Genomic DNA, 13,217 nt, shown 5'->3' with positions numbered 1-13,217 from the left:
AAACACACTCTACAATATTTTTTGAAAAATGTTGAACAACTATTGTAAAAATATTGAACAATTATTTAAAAAACGTTGAAAAATATTTGCAATTGTTGAAAAATATTTGCAATTGTTGGAAAATGTTAAATATGTATAGAAAAATTGTTGACCATGTATTAGAAAAATGATAAAAAAAATTGACGATGTATATTTGGCATTGGGCGTACACAAAATATCCCACTTAGCCTATATTTTGCTCTATTCTCATCACTTTGCCAAAAGAACCACGATCTATAGAAGTCTAATTCTTTCAGTACCTATAAGTGCATCTAGTGCCCCTTAGTGATTTTGGTGTATTGAAGACTTATAGGTTAAGGGACTAATGCGTTTGTGAGTGTACACAGGTCTATAAGCCTATGCGGAGTTTGATATTTACAGAGAAAGTCGACCCCTAAAAATGAATGTCTTCAACTGAAGACTTTGAATTTCTGAAGACTTTTTGAAGACTTTGAAAGTGAAGAAATTGGTGTGACCGTGAAGACTTGATATTCATACGAGGAACGTGAAGCGTGAAGAATTTTGTTTTTGTAGTTTAATTTTCTCTTTCTTGAGTCATAGGAAACACCGTACTGTTAAAGGGGGTCGAGGTAAAACTAAGGAAAAGTTTCCAAGTGATGCTCAACTAAAAATCCTACACCTACCAATCCCTTCGAGTGAAGCCATTGGAAATCTCATACAGTTCAGTCAATTTCTTCAGTGACAGAGACGAAGCTCTTCTGGTCTCTAAGAAATTTGTTCTGGCTGAGGAGTTGGGAATTCGCCAGTGTGGATTACTTACAAGTGAGGAACATGATAGCCTTTAGGAATTTGATAGTCACATTTCCGATCGTTACTGTGCTATGCTCCAGCTGTCCCAAAATATCTACCCACCTAACGGTAATATCATTGAAGGGCATTTAAGTCTTATCATGTCAGGCTGCTCCCTAGGCTATAAATAGCCGCCCCCTACAACCACTAGCTGGTTGGCTGCTCCGCGAGAAACTGGCACTTGTCATTGAGAGCATCCGATCCTCCGAGGACTTTGAGCGAAAATCATCAAGTGAGGAAAAACCCAAAACCCCAAACCAAACACCTACAAACCCAAGTGATTGAGCATCACTGAAGAGATTGTTCCTGTGTGGGACCGATGCTTGTTACCTTTGAGGACTGTGCATCCTTCAGACAGTTAGGCGTCATGGTCTAGAGCATCCAAGAGGAAATTGTGGATTGCCGAGTGACCGAGTCTGTGAAGGTTTGGAAGTCACCTGAAGACTTACCACGAGCGATTGGGCGAGGTCTGTGTGACCTTAGCTCAAGGAGAATACGGTGAGGACTATGTGTCCAGGACTGTGTGTCCTCGGGTTTAAATACCTAGCCGCTCCAACCAGACGTACAACTGTCAGAGCAGTTGGAACTGGTCTACCAAATCATTATTTTCACCGAGCTAACTGGTTCTATTTCCTCAACCCTTCCGTTTCCTCATTATTGTGTTATGTGCTGGTTCATATCTGTTTGAAGACTTTGACTGAAGACTTTCTCAATTTTCTCAGTTCAATTTTCTTAAGTCTGTTTGTCTTCATCCTGTTTTATCATGTGCTTACGCTTTCTGTACTCTGTGTCTGTTTTCATTTCATCATGATATCCATGCTTATGTTATGTCATGTGTGCATTTGAGTACTTATTCCGCTGTAAGTAGTTCTTCGCTCAGGAATTTCCTCACCCTGAAATTCCTTAGTGAAGAATTCATAAAAATCACCTATTCACCCCCCTCTAGTCGACTTAACACACTTTCACTTGGTATCAGAGCAAGGTACTCCCTTGTTCTGTGTCATTTTGGTTTAACCGCCTAGAGTTTTAGTTATGTCGACCGTACGAATGAAGACTGTGACTTGCCCCATCTTTGACGGTCATGATTATCCCAAGTGAAAGGCCATGATGAAGAAGCGCCTCGTGGCAATGAACAGCAAACTCTGGACCATCACTAAGATTGGTCTTACTTACCTATGCAAGATGGCGGAGGCTGATGATATTCCCAAGTACACTCTACTTAACCTCACGGTGAAAGACATCATCTGCTCCGGCTTGTCACAAAATCAGTTCAGGAACGTTATGCATCTCTGCCATGTGAAGCTTATCTGGGACCGTCTATCTGAGGTCTATGAAGGTGATCGAACTCATCATGATCCCTGGTTTGGGGATTTCATGGAATCGCGCAAGGCTATGACTTTCAATCCAGAACCATCATCCTCTGCACCATGCCTTATGGCGAAAGGTCCCAGGTAACTGAATGCTACTTCTCAGAGTCCAGTGATGATGAATCTGGTGATGAATTTGGACCCAGTTATGTCAAACTTGCTTCCCTTGCCACTAAACAACAAAGAGCTTTGGAAAAAGTTCAAAACATGCTAGATGAGAACGATGATATGTTGGGTGAAGAAATGGATCGTTCTAAAGCTTTGGCTGAAAGACTTCAGGGACTCCAGTCCAAGTTTGATAACCTTCAGAGTCATCATAACACTCTCCTATCTGATCATGAGAAGCTTTCTTATGAAGGAAGCGGCGATTCGGTGCCCGAGCGCAGCTGCTCCCGAAATCGCTCGCGCTCGTTTCTAGCTCAGGATGCGAACAAAGCCCACTGGCGTGTCAGACGTGAGCTGCAGAAAATCGGGTGTTCGCAGCAATACGATACACAACAGTGGATCTTTTGTGGGACCAAGGCGAAGGAAAGGGATGGAGGAAGCGAGTTGGCATACTAGGTCGTGGAGCAGGACATTTGATTGTCCACATCTGAGCCGTCTGCCGGTCGTGGGGACAGGCGGTGTCCCTCCCTTTGGGCTGGGTCATTCTGGAAACCCTGGCCGCCACCCCTCTTCGGGCAGAAGCCCTTCTCCTCTAGTGCTACGGCAGCTGCTTGCGGCGGCGCTCGTCCTGTCTCGGCACCGACGGCCGAAATGGAGGAAGATAGTATGGAGTTCCTGCTTGACGCCATTGATAGGTTAATCCACGCAGATCTGTAAAATGGTTTTGAGATTTCTTCAGCACGCTAGCGCGCGTGCGGAGGTAACCTGACGAACGAGGCTTGTTGCCAGTGAATGTCGTCGCTTTTTCAGGTTCCCACTGCGAGAGGAGTTCGCTGACAAGGTTGGTCACCCAGATCCTGTTCCGCTGCAGTTCCTGCTGACTCTAATGCTAGGTCTGGTTGCAGCAAAAAGGTCGGGGATGGTGACGCGGGTAGAGCACGTGAAGGAGTGCGCCGTCGCCGGGATGCATCTCCGACGAGATCGGCGTAGTCGACTAATAGAGTCAATCCAGAAGCACCTGGCTGGATAAAAAGGTGTGAAACAACATCTTCCTTGCTGTTGGACTGTATTGCTTGATCTATGTATGCAAGTTTGTATGCAGTGAACACTTTTTTATTAGAAACATTAGTTTGCTTTGTTAGTCCATACCAAAATGTCAGTAGCGATTGTGAAGGCGATCATTTCGGGCCAAACTTAATGGTTTTCCATTATTCAATTACCTTGCCTATCCAGAGACATTGGACTGTTAGTACTGGTATGATAATAGTTCTGAATCTCAGCATATACTCCCTCCGTAAAGAAATATAAAAGCGTTTAGATCACTATCTAAACGTTCTTATATTTCTTTATGGAGGGAGTACGTTTCAAAAATTACTGGTTGCGTCTAGGCAGTGCACCACCACACAGAGCACCATGGCCCTTCTCGGATAAGCACTCTAGAGCAGTCGATTCGCAAGTATGCAGAGGAGCCCAATAAAAGTGTAGTGTGACCTTTTGGTTTGTGTGTTACACTTACTGACGTGGACTGAACTATATTATGACAGGGTGGAGCAGTGAGGAGAACCAATTTGGCGATAGAGCGGCATGCAAGCAAAATCTATAATAGGAATATGTTTGAGGAGTTTGGTCGGCTCCTCGTCGAAGATAGGACGTACAATGTAACTGACGTCGAGGGGTTGAGGAAGTACATCACAACTCACAACAATGCAGCTAAAGAGAAAAATGGAGCAGGGTTGAATATGAGGTGACCATAAACAAAGACCACACGGAGTTTACTTGTGAGTGTGGCCAGTTTGAGCACACTAGGATGCTATGCAGCCATGTCTTGAGGGTAACTTCACAAAGACCTTGTTTCTTCTGGGTTAACAAGTTGAATTTCTAAAACAACAAGGTTGACAATTTCTTATGGCATAGGTGATGGAAATACTACACCTGGAGGAGATTCATAAGAAGCATGCAATCAAGCGGTGGACAAAAGGACACAAGGGACATACTCCCAAAGCACCTGGTTCAGTATCGAAAGGACAATTCAGTTAACTTGGTATTCACGTGCAGGAACTCGACTCTATACCTATCACATGTTTGCTTGTCTCGAAGCTCTGCTTGTGAGTGGCGCACCTTTGGTAGAGAAGAGGGATGGTTTGGGTTTTGAGGACCGTATGGCAGGTCTGGCGACCGGGAGAATGGACGGCAGTGGCAAAGTCGCATTTGTTGGGGACGACGGTGCTGACCAGTGCCATAGTGGTGGGCACTCATTCAGTGTGAATGCCCTTCAGGGTCTTGCAACTCTAGATAAACATAGAGGGGTCGGCAGACTGACAAACAACAGGAAAAAGGCCCCATACGAAGGTCTGAGTATGCGAGCCATGAAAATGCAAGAACTGTGGGATGGAAAGACATAGATGGAACACTTGCACAAGGCCACTAGGAGTTCTTGAAGAATGAGTTATCAATTTTTGATATGTAGTATGTGTTGGAAATTTGAATTGCTGGAAAGATTAAATGCAAGTGTCACTGTGGCATCACGCAAGGGCAGTATAAAGAGTGCACGACGGCCAACTGCTACCTTGCCTCCCACCATTTTGTCTAATTCAAGAATAAAAATTGAAGCTAGCTTCTGCAACCGATGGGGCGGGTGTTTGCCGAATCCGGCTTAAGTGGCACAACCATGAGCTGTGAAGGAGGCGATTCAGTCCGCAGAATCAAGGTTCAGGTACAATATCTTGCGTGTTTTCTGCATTATTAAGAGCGACAGATGATTTGTGACTCTGCCGCCATTTGCAGTCATCTGCCTCTTCGATGATGGACTCAGCGGTGACCGCTTGGAGTACAACACAGTTACCGCGCAAGACGATGGCGTGATTGAGGAGGTAAAGTGGAATCGTCTTTGTGTGACGGAGTGTACCTTTTCTGTACTGAGAAGAGACATACATGGATTGTCAGGGGGAGGTGATCCAACGGGATTGCTGTCGACTTAGTGTGTTCAAGAAAAAGTTGTACGAGGAGGGAGGACAAAATTTAGTCGAAGAAGGCTTCAGCGACCATGATCCAGCTGCCGATGGAGAGGGGATGGAGGACAGTGGTGAGTCTGATGTGGAAAACATATCTCGCATAATTTATGCGGCCGAAGAAATTGAATCGAGGACGATGAAGAAGTGAGCAGCAGGGGGTCAAAATGGACGCCATACTCAGTCGTGATATGCGACGACGGCGTGTATGTGATCAGATGATGTAAGCCTTGTAGGGTTTCTGAATGTGCCCGACATGTGGATCACTAGGTCACGGAGCCTGCAGAGCAGGTTGCCTAGCAATGGAGTGATGCAGACTGAGAGGAAAGTGTTGGTCTTTGTGTGAGTGTCATAGCGTGATGTGTGTACCATTTTGACGCTGAGAGAACTTTGTGAGCGAACTATATTGACATGTTCTGAAGATGCACATCTTTGTATTTTTATGTGGTCAGACAATGGAGAGCTGTAGATTGAGCTATAGTGTGCATACACTGATGATGTAATGAGCTTGGAGCTATATTTTGAAGATGCACATCTTTGTACGTCTGGTGTAATGAGCTTGGAGCATGTGTGGGTTGTTTGTCATGGGATTAAAATTTTGCTGCTGTCTGAGTAAATTCGTTTTCTGAAAAAAAAACTGAATGGACGCTCTGTAAATCGTCTGTGTAAGGTGGATGGCTCAGGCTGGCACAGGAAAGTTACTGAGCCGTGAGCCCGAAGCCTGTTCCGGCTATGAGGTGATGCCCCCCTGGCAATGAATGCGCCCAAGGCCCACACATTGTTTATATCTGATACAACCAGAATACATACGAGAATACAAGCCAGGGCGCGACTCCACACGTGAACATACAGATGAGATTTCAGGAGCAGCTGAGCCTGGGCTCCGAATCGAATTTTCGTCTTATGAATTTCTTCAAAGAAAGCAAGATCTTGAGCAGTTAAGAGTGAGTTATGAAGATCTTTAGAAGGAGCGTGATTCATTACTTGGTCAACAAATCAGCGCTGCTCAAGAAGAATTTATTCCTCCATGTTTGAAATGCATTGAACGTGAATCTGCTAATTCTTCACCTGAAAGTTCAAATGCTTCTATTGCTGCAAATTCTTCACCTATCTTTGCTATCACTAATTCCTCATCTTAGGATATTGCTAGTATCACTGACAATGCAAGGCTGAAGGAATTGTATATGACAGGCATGTACAAAAGCCTCAAAGGGCATCAGGCTCTTTGTGATGTGCTTGAGAAGCAGATCCTCAACGGGAATCCTAGGAAAGAGGGTATTGCCTTTGAGAGGAAACTCAATGCTGATGGAACATACTAGAAGCCTGAGCAGTATCCCAAAACCTCATGGGTTGCTGCAAAGGGACCTCCAGTAGATCCATCTACTCTATCTGGCTTAACATGTGAATCTTCTCATTATTCTGATGAGTCTTTTGACTCCAACTATAAGCTATTCAAAAATCAGAATGGTGAAGTGTTTGCTAGATATGTTGGCACTAACTGCAGGAACAGTTCCCCTATGAAGCAAATCTGGGTTCCCAATAGGTGCCTTGAAAGCCTTCAGGTGAATGTCCTCATGACACCACTTGTGAAGAATAAGAAACCCAGATCAAATTCTTCATATGGACCAAATTCTCCATATGGATCCAAGTCCTCATACGGACTAAACTCCTCACATGGATCAAATTCCTCAAAAGGATCAAAGTCCTCATATGAACATCATCGTGCTAACACCTCTGTTTCACAGGGAAAGACCAAGGGCCATGAATATGTGCATTATTCTTCAAACCATTATGTTCATAAGTCTTCGAAGAATTTCTCTGCTTATTCATATGCTTACTCTAACTCCTCTTATGTGTGAAACGAAGTGGACTGGCTTCTATGCCACCGTTATCTTATGGAGCTCGCAGAATGATGAACTCTGTGCCACCCCTTCAGATGTGGGTGGTGAAGAAAAAGAACTAATCTCTATGTAGGGTCAGGTCTCCAAACGAACTTAAAAGTCTGAAGAATTTTCTGGAGACCTGAATAAGCTTGAAAGGACGCAAGCTAATCATGAAGAAATGAATTTTCATTTCTCACGTCCTCACATTGCTATATTTGTTTTATTGCTTGATGAAATTGATCTGATGAATTTGATGTCATATTCTTCACTGATGAAGTATATGAGTTTGTAAGCTGCACTAATTCATCTGCAGGATGATCAACCCAAAGCCACTGAGTGTGTCCTTGATAGTGGATGTAAAAATCACATGACTGGTGACAAGAATCTATTGATGGATGCTCCCTTATCTCCATCGCATCTGAAGCATATCACCTACGCTGACAAAGGCAAAAGCAAGGTATTGGGTCTAGGTAAGGTTGCAATCCCAAAGGATCGACACGTGGATAAAGTCATGCTTGTCGAGTCCTTAGGGTTCAACCTCATGTCTGTCTCAATGCTTTGTGATCTTGGTATGGTTGTTGTCTTTGGCAAGTATCGTTGTGTTGTGATCATGGAAGCTGACAATTCCAAAGTCTTCAAAGGCTTTAGGAGAGGAGATTTGTATATTGTTGATTTCTCTACAGGTCCACAACCTGCTACATGTCTACTTGCAAAAGCTTCAGAAGGCTGGCTATGGCATCGACGACTTGGTCATGCTGGCATGAGGAACTTGCACACCCTCGCGAAGAAAATGCATGGCATTGGCATCGAGGGCGTCAAATTCCTCAAGGACCGTTTGTGTGGAGCTTGTGAAGCCGGAAAGATGACCAAGGCCAAGCATCCCTCAAAGACCATCATGACTACCACTCGTCCATTTGAATTGCTTCACATGGATCTCTTTGGCCCTACTCATTATGCCACATTCACTAATGCTTCATCTTTATATGGCTTTGTCATTATTGATGACTATTCTCGTTATACATGGCTGCATATCATCACTTACAAAACTGAAGTGCAGGAAGTCTTCAAACGATTTTCCTCGAGGGCTTCAACCAACTTTGGTGTGAAGATCAAGCACATCAGAAGTGACAATGGAACTGAGTTCAAGAATACTGGTCTTGATGACTATCTTGATGAACTTGGTATTACTCATGAGTTATCTCCTCCTTATACTCCTCAACAGAATGGCGTCGTGGACCGCAAGAACAGGACTCTGGTTGAGATGGCTCGCAATATGCTTGATGAGTACAAGACACCTCCTCGCTTCTGGCTTGAGGCAATTGATACTGCGTGCCACATCATCAACAGGGTATATCTTCACAAATTCTTCAAGAAGACTGCATATGAACTCCTCACTGACAAGAAACCCAATGTGAGTTATTTCAAAGTCTTCGGTGCTAAATGTTGGATTAGAGATCCTCATCACAATTCTAAATTTACACCGAAAGCACATGAAGGTTTTATGCTTGGTTATGGTAAGGACTCACACACCTACAGAGTCTTCAACACCTATCACCACAAGGTTGTTGAAACTGTAGATGTGCGGTTCGATGAAACTAATGGCTCGCAAAGAGAGCACCTACCTCCTGTGCTAGATGAAATACCTCCTCAGGAATCCATTAAGTTCAAGGCTACTGACAATGTCATTCCTATCGAAGAATCTGCTGAAGAAGTCATTCCAGAACGTGAAGAACATCATGCTGGTGCACCTGAGGAGAATGGCTCTAAAGAAAATGCTGATCCAATTCCTCGTTGCCAACCAGCGCATCCTCTCTTTGCTAATAAAGTGCAGATTGAAAGGATCATCAACGACATCAAAGCACCAGGTCCTCTCACATGCTCAAAAGCTTCACATTTGTCTAAATTTTGTGGGCACTTTGCTTTCGTCTCTATCACAGAGCCCACTAAGGTAGATGAAGCATTTCTGGAGCCTGAGTGGATTCAAGCTATGCAAGAAGAATTACATCAGTTCGAGCTCAACAATGTCCGGGAACTAGTCAAGCGACCAGACCCTCGCAAGCACAATATCATCGGCACAAAGTGGATCTACCGCAACAAGCTATATGAAAATGGCCTTGTGGTGAGGAATAAGGCACAGCTTGTAGCTCAAGGCTACACACAGGTTGAAGGAATTGATTTCGATGAAACTTTTGCACCTGTTGCTAGACTTTAGGCTATTCACATTTTACTTGCTTATGCTAACCATCATAATATAATCTTATATCAAATGGATATGAAAAGTGCATTCCTCAATGGTAAGCTTGAGGATGAAGTATATGTTGCTCAACCCCCAGGTTTTGAAGATCCAAAGCATCCTGACAAAGTCTTCAGACTCAACAAGGCCCTCTATGGCCTCAAGTAGGCCCCTCGGGCGTGGTATGATACTTTGAAGGAATTCCTCATGAAGAAAGGCTTCAAACCCGGTTCACTCGACCCAACTCTTTTCACCAAAGCTTATGATGATGAATTATTCGTGTGCCAAATATATGTTGATGATATCACCCTTGGCTGTACTGAACAACGTTACAGTGATGAATTTGCCTATATGATGAGTGAAGAATATCAAATGTCTATGACGGGAGAATTGAAATTCTTCTTAGGTTTTCAGATTCGTCAATAGCGCAATGGCATATTCATATCTGAGGAGAAATACCTCAAATATGTATTGAGGAAATTCGGCATGCAAGATTGCAAAGGCGTCAAAATCCCTATGCCCAGAAATGGCCATCTATCCACTGATGAAAATGGCATTGACTTCGATCAAAAGGTATACCGCTCCATGATTGGCTCTTTATTGTACCTATGTGCATCTAGGCCAGATATTATGCTTAGTGTTTGCATGTGTGCCCGTTTTCAAGCTACACCGAAGGAATCACACCATAAGGTTGTGAAGCATATTCTTCGATATCTAGCTCACACTCCAACACTTGGATTATGGTATCCCAAGGGCTCGGCTTTTGATCTCATTGGATATTCAGACTCTGACTATGCTAGCGATCGTGTGGACCGCAAGTCAACATCAGGCACATGCCATTTCCTCACACGATCTTTGGTATGTTGGTCTTCGAAGAAACAGAACTGCGTATCACTATCTACTGCTGAAGCTGAGTACATTGCTGCTATTTCATTCCGTGCTCAATTGCTATGGATGAAACAAACCCTCAAGGACTATGGCGTTAACGTGAAGAATGTGCCACTCTATTGTGACAATGAGTGCCATCAAGATTGCTCATAACCCAGTTCAAAACTCGAAGACAAAGCACATTCAGATTCTTCATCATTTTCTTCGTGATCATGTGTTAAAGGGCGACATCTCCATCGAGCACGTGAAGACTGAAGAACAACTAGCTGATATCTTCACAAAGCCCTTGGATGAGAAGAGATTTAGCAAGTTGTGGTATGAGCTAAATATCTTAGAATCTTCGAATGTCCTTTGAAAAGGACACACATCCTAACACTTATGCAAAATTGATGACCTAGATGTGCAACACGCGAAGTAACGTTTTTGTTCAGTCAATGAAGACTACCCCTCTAAGTGTGAAGAAAATAGCAAAGAATTTGATTCTCAGAGCCCTGCGATAATTGTACGCGGTGTCTGAAATCATCATTCTTATACGGTGGGTCACGCCACCAACAAAACTTGAAAATCTTCAATTTGAGTTTTTCTTCATTTTTGAATTTCCTCAGTTGTTCGATTTCTTCAACTTTGCAATGTCTTCATTGTTTCCGTTGTTTTTCTTCATTGGCTATATATACATATATGAGTTTATGTCCTCTACAGCATTCACTTATTGCTATTTCTTCAAGTTATTTTTTCTGCTAAGTGAATGTGATCGAACCCTTCCCCCTCTATGCTAAACTCAACCCAGTCTGTTCACAAATTCTTCATGTGCGTTCTATTTGAAACCCGTTCAAAATCTTCACTGTGTCCTTGTCAGCTGAAGAATTTGCGAACGAAACATTAAAATTTCCATATCTGAATTTTTGGCTTTTGCCGTTCAAACCGTTCCACATTCCACGATAATACTTATCTATCCACCCACGATCTCACATAATCTCCACCTCACAGTACATGGGTGACACATGTCGCACAGATGAGAAAGGTTAGGGGCACGTTCGTCCATTTTCCTCGGGTGAGCAGTTTTTCACCGTGGCTATATATACCCATTCCCTTCCTCAGTCTGTTTTTACTCCGCTCGACCTCACTCTCTCGCTCGAGCTCTCAAGACCTAGCGCCGCTGCTACTTCCATCATCGTCGGTGAGGAAGAGCTTCGCTGCCTCGACCTCGTCGCTGTCGTACTCGCTCCGGCCGCGGATTTCTTCACTCCGCCGCCGCCGTAGCTGTCTTCCTCTACCGAGTTAGGGCATGGAAGTTCTGAACTGACGAACTTCCAATCTACATTCCCAGTTCGTCGTGTTCTTTGTCAAGGGTAAATAAAATCTATTTTTACCACTCTTGTTGATTCATATGACTTCTACAAAATCTTCAAAAGGTGTTTATTCTTCATACTTCACACTCTAAACACCTCACACAAACATTTGTTCTTAATTTGTTTCCCTAAGCCATGTTTTTCTTCAAGATTCCTCAATTGTGTGGATTTTCAATATATACAACTCTGGAACCTAAGTCAAAGAACGCTTAGTGAAATTCCTCAAGACACATCTGGTCAAATTCCTCAAACTTGTTTTTTTTTTGCAAAAACTTCTGAGAACGCATATGACCTCTCCAAATTCTTCGCACATATACTCTGTTCACAAGTACACACGTCTGCTTCTGAATCACTAGGTTCTCATCAACTTAACTCATTTGCAGCATTCCTTGAAGAAAAGTTGCATACCTCTTCAGAGAACTCAATTGTTCAAAATCCTCAGCTGAAGAAAATGGCAGATGGAAAGAAACCTCAGAAGGGAGGAAAGAAGTTGGTAGTCAACACTGCATTCGAAATCCTTGAAGATATCTATGCAGGGCATTGCACTCCAAATGAGGCAATTCATGGAAAGGAATCAAAGAATGAGCCCAAAGTGCACATTCAGAAAATAGAAAGGAGATGGGCCAAAGAATGGAGGGAGTACAGATATGTAACTCCCAAGTATATGAAGAAATTTGCAGTACACCCTCCATGCCCAAGACCTTCCTTGGCACCAGGCCAAGAAGCTGATCCCTCAAGTATTAGAAGAGGTGAGGAATTTCCTGCTGAATGGGCCAAGCGTCAAGCTAAGTTGGCCAAGGTAGCAAAAGAGGCAGTGAAGAAATTTAATGAAGACTCTGCTGCTGCTGCCACTGTAGAGGCCTCTGCTAGCAAGCCTAAGAAGGCTATGCCCAAGAAGCCCGCTCATAAGCCTAGTGCTTCTTCTTCAATGCCCTCACGGCCAAGCTCCTCAACAATGCCCTCAAGGCCCAGTTCTGCAAAGCCCTCAGGGCAAATTCCTCAAGCTGCTCCTGCTCCTCCAAAGTCCTCGACTCCTCTGACAAAGTCCTCAGTACCTGTGCATCTTGCCTCGTGTCAAAGGACCACAGGAAAATCAATTGCCTCGGGAGCCTCTGCAAGTTCTTCTGCTCCTAACAGGCCTCACTCTGTTGAAGACAAAGGCCACTGCAGGACGAGGCACTAGACCAACTCCTTAGAAGAAGCAAGTCGCCTTTCACGTGCCTTCTAGTGATGATGAAGCTGATGATGAAGAACTTGAAGAAATCATCAGAGACAGACAACAGAGGGCCGGTAGAGCCAAAGGAAGTGAAGTTCCTCTCTTACTGGATCCGAAGTTGATCCGTGAGTACATTGATCTCTGGCAAAAGGACCCAAACACTCCTATGCCAGACTTCAAGTTGACTCCTGGACAAACTCACATGCTGACCGCCTTCATAGGCAAAGAATAATGGAAGTTTGAGAAGGCCACGTAGCTGAAGAAAGCTCAATACAAGAAGGAGCGACTTCTGAAAAAGAACATTGTGAAAATGACCACT

The sequence above is a fragment of the Triticum dicoccoides genome, chromosome 7B (genome assembly GCF_002162155.2).
Source record: "Triticum dicoccoides isolate Atlit2015 ecotype Zavitan chromosome 7B, WEW_v2.0, whole genome shotgun sequence".
In the NCBI taxonomy this organism is placed as follows: Eukaryota; Viridiplantae; Streptophyta; class Magnoliopsida; order Poales; family Poaceae; genus Triticum; species Triticum dicoccoides.
This window is presented reverse-complemented; position numbering follows the sequence as displayed.